We start from the raw sequence: 4,372 nt of genomic DNA, 5'->3' as shown, positions 1-4,372 counted from the left end.
CAGAGCCCCAGATTCTATGTTGTCCTGGAGAGCTTGCAGAGCACTGGGGAAAGGCAGGCAGAGAATTCCCTGCTAGCACCTTCTCTGTGCCTGGGAAGCAGAAGTGTTCACATTGCTTTGCAGAATCGGTTTTGTGCAGATAACAGTAACACTTGTTCAGAAGGAAAGAAAGCACAGAGCCCCAGATTCTATGTTGTCCTGGAGAGCTTGCAGAGCACTGGGGAAAGGCAGGCAGAGAATTCCCTGATAGCACCTTCTCTGTGCCTGTTCACATTGCTTCGCAGAATCGCTTTTGTGCAGAAAACAGTAACACTTGTTCAGAACGAAAGAAAGCACAGAGCCCCAGATTCTATGTTGTCCTGGAGAGCTTGCAGAGCACTGGGGAAAGGCAGGCAGAGAATTCCCTGATAGCACCTTCTCTGTGCCTGGGAAGCAGAAGTGTTCACATTGCTTCGCAGAATCGCTTTTGTGCAGAAAACACTAACACTTGTTCAGAAGGAAAGAAAGCACAGAGCCCCAGATTCTATGTTGTCCTGGAGAGCTTGCAGAGCACTGGGGAAAGGCAGGCAGAGAAATCCTTGCTAGCACCTTCTCTGTGCCTGGGAAGCAGAAGTGTTCACATTGCTTCGCAGAATCGCTTTTGTGCAGAAAACAGTAACACTTGTTCAGAAGGAAAGAAAGCACAGAGCCCCAGATTCTATGTTGTCCTGGAGAGCTTGCAGAGCACTGGGGAAAGGCAGGCAGAGAATTCCCTGATAGCACCTTCTCTGTGCCTGTTCACATTGCTTCGCAGAATCGCTTTTGTGCAGAAAACAGTAACACTTGTTCAGAAGGAAAGAAAGCACAGAGCCCCAGATTCTATGTTGTCCTGGAGAGCTTGCAGAGCACTGGGGAAAGGCAGGCAGAGAATTCCCTGATAGCACCTTCTCTGTGCCTGTTCACATTGCTTCGCAGAATCGCTTTTGTGCAGAAAACATTAACACTTGTTCAGAAGGAAAGAAAGCACAGAGCCCCAGATTTTATGTTGTCCTGGAGAGCTTGCAGAGCACTGGGGAAAGGCAGGCAGAGAATTCCCTGATAGCACCTTCTCTGTGCCTGTTCACATTGCTTCGCAGAATCGCTTTTGTGCAGAAAACAGTAACACTTGTTCAGAACGAAAGAAAGCACAGAGCCCCAGATTCTATGTTGTCCTGGAGAGCTTGCAGAGCACTGGGGAAAGGCAGGCAGAGAATTCCCTGATAGCACCTTCTCTGTGCCTGGGAAGCAGAAGTGTTCACATTGCTTCGCAGAATCGCTTTTGTGCAGAAAACAGTAACAGTTGTTCAGAACGAAAGAAAGCACAGAGCCCCAGATTCTATGTTGTCCTGGAGAGCTTGCAGAGCACTGGGGAAAGGCAGGCAGAGAATTCCCTGATAGCACCTTCTCTGTGCCTGTTCACATTGCTTCGCAGAATCGCTTTTGTGCAGAAAACAGTAACACTTGTTCAGAACGAAAGAAAGCACAGAGCCCCAGATTCTATGTTGTCCTGGAGAGCTTGCAGAGCACTGGGGAAAGGCAGGCAGAGAAATCCTTGCTAGCACCTTCTCTGTGCCTGGGAAGCAGAAGTGTTCACATTGCTTCGCAGAATCGCTTTTGTGCAGAAAACAGTAACACTTGTTCAGAAGGAAAGAAAGCACAGAGCCCCAGATTCTATGTTGTCCTGGAGAGCTTGCAGAGCACTGGGGAAAGGCAGGCAGAGAATTCCCTGATAGCACCTTCTCTGTGCCTGTTCACATTGCTTCGCAGAATCGCTTTTGTGCAGAAAACAGTAACACTTGTTCAGAAGGAAAGAAAGCACAGAGCCCCAGATTCTATGTTGTCCTGGAGAGCTTGCAGAGCACTGGGGAAAGGCAGGCAGAGAATTCCCTGATAGCACCTTCTCTGTGCCTGTTCACATTGCTTCGCAGAATCGCTTTTGTGCAGAAAACATTAACACTTGTTCAGAAGGAAAGAAAGCACAGAGCCCCAGATTTTATGTTGTCCTGGAGAGCTTGCAGAGCACTGGGGAAAGGCAGGCAGAGAATTCCTTGCTAGCACCTTCTCTGTGCCTGGGAAGCAGAAGTGTTCACATTGCTTCGCAGAATCGCTTTTGTGCAGAAAACACTAACACTTGTTCAGAAGGAAAGAAAGCACAGAGCCCCAGATTCTATGTTGTCCTGGAGAGCTTGCAGAGCACTGGGGAAAGGCAGGCAGAGAAATCCTTGCTAGCACCTTCTCTGTGCCTGGGAAGCAGAAGTGTTCACATTGCTTCGCAGAATCGCTTTTGTGCAGAAAACAGTAACACTTGTTCAGAACGAAAGAAAGCACAGAGCCCCAGATTCTATGTTGTCCTGGAGAGCTTGCAGAGCACTGGGGAAAGGCAGGCAGAGAATTCCCTGATAGCACCTTCTCTGTGCCTGTTCACATTGCTTCGCAGAATCGCTTTTGTGCAGAAAACAGTAACACTTGTTCAGAAGGAAAGAAAGCACAGAGCCCCAGATTCTATGTTGTCCTGGAGAGCTTGCAGAGCACTGGGGAAAGGCAGGCAGAGAATTCCCTGATAGCACCTTCTCTGTGCCTGTTCACATTGCTTCGCAGAATCGCTTTTGTGCAGAAAACATTAACACTTGTTCAGAAGGAAAGAAAGCACAGAGCCCCAGATTTTATGTTGTCCTGGAGAGCTTGCAGAGCACTGGGGAAAGGCAGGCAGAGAATTCCCTGATAGCACCTTCTCTGTGCCTGTTCACATTGCTTCGCAGAATCGCTTTTGTGCAGAAAACAGTAACACTTGTTCAGAACGAAAGAAAGCACAGAGCCCCAGATTCTATGTTGTCCTGGAGAGCTTGCAGAGCACTGGGGAAAGGCAGGCAGAGAATTCCCTGATAGCACCTTCTCTGTGCCTGGGAAGCAGAAGTGTTCACATAGCTTCGCAAGAATCGCTTTTGTGCAGAAAACAGTAACACTTGTTCAGAAGGAAAGAAAGCACAGAGCCCCAGATTTTATGTTGTCCTGGAGAGCTTGCAGAGCACTGGGGAAAGGCAGGCAGAGAATTCCCTGATAGCACCTTCTCTGTGCCTGTTCACATTGCTTCGCAGAATCGCTTTTGTGCAGAAAACAGTAACAGTTGTTCAGAACGAAAGAAAGCACAGAGCCCCAGATTCTATGTTGTCCTGGAGAGCTTGCAGAGCACTGGGGAAAGGCAGGCAGAGAATTCCCTGCTAGCACCTTCTCTGTGCCTGGGAAGCAGAAGTGTTCACAGTGCTTCGCAAGAATCGCTTTTGTGCAGAAAACACTAACACTTGTTCAGAAGGAAAGAAAGCACAGAGCCCCAGATTTTATGTTGTCCTGGAGAGCTTGCAGAGCACTGGGGAAAGGCAGGCAGAGAATTCCTTGCTAGCACCTTCTCTGTGCCTGGGAAGCAGAAGTGTTCACATTGCTTCGCAGAATCGCTTTTGTGCAGAAAACACTAACACTTGTTCAGAAGGAAAGAAAGCACAGAGCCCCAGATTCTATGTTGTCCTGGAGAGCTTGCAGAGCACTGGGGAAAGGCAGGCAGAGAAATCCTTGCTAGCACCTTCTCTGTGCCTGGGAAGCAGAAGTGTTCACATTGCTTCGCAGAATCGCTTTTGTGCAGAAAACAGTAACACTTGTTCAGAACGAAAGAAAGCACAGAGCCCCAGATTCTATGTTGTCCTGGAGAGCTTGCAGAGCACTGGGGAAAGGCAGGCAGAGAATTCCCTGATAGCACCTTCTCTGTGCCTGTTCACATTGCTTCACAGAATCGCTTTTGTGCAGAAAACACTAACACTTGTTCAGAAGGAAAGAAAGCACAGAGCCCCAGATTCTATGTTGTCCTGGAGAGCTTGCAGAGCACTGGGGAAAGGCAGGCAGAGAATTCCCTGATAGCACCTTCTCTGTGCCTGTTCACATTGCTTCGCAGAATCGCTTTTGTGCAGAAAACATTAACACTTGTTCAGAAGGAAAGAAAGCACAGAGCCCCAGATTTTATGTTGTCCTGGAGAGCTTGCAGAGCACTGGGGAAAGGCAGGCAGAGAATTCCCTGATAGCACCTTCTCTGTGCCTGTTCACATTGCTTCGCAGAATCGCTTTTGTGCAGAAAACAGTAACACTTGTTCAGAACGAAAGAAAGCACAGAGCCCCAGATTCTATGTTGTCCTGGAGAGCTTGCAGAGCACTGGGGAAAGGCAGGCAGAGAATTCCCTGATAGCACCTTCTCTGTGCCTGGGAAGCAGAAGTGTTCACATTGCTTCGCAGAATCGCTTTTGTGCAGAAAACAGTAACAGTTGTTCAGAACGAAAGAAAGCACAGAGCCCCAGATTCTATGTTGTCCTGG

The sequence above is a fragment of the Strix aluco genome, unplaced genomic scaffold (genome assembly GCF_031877795.1).
Source record: "Strix aluco isolate bStrAlu1 unplaced genomic scaffold, bStrAlu1.hap1 HAP1_SCAFFOLD_33, whole genome shotgun sequence".
Taxonomy (NCBI): Eukaryota; Metazoa; Chordata; class Aves; order Strigiformes; family Strigidae; genus Strix; species Strix aluco.
This window is presented reverse-complemented; position numbering follows the sequence as displayed.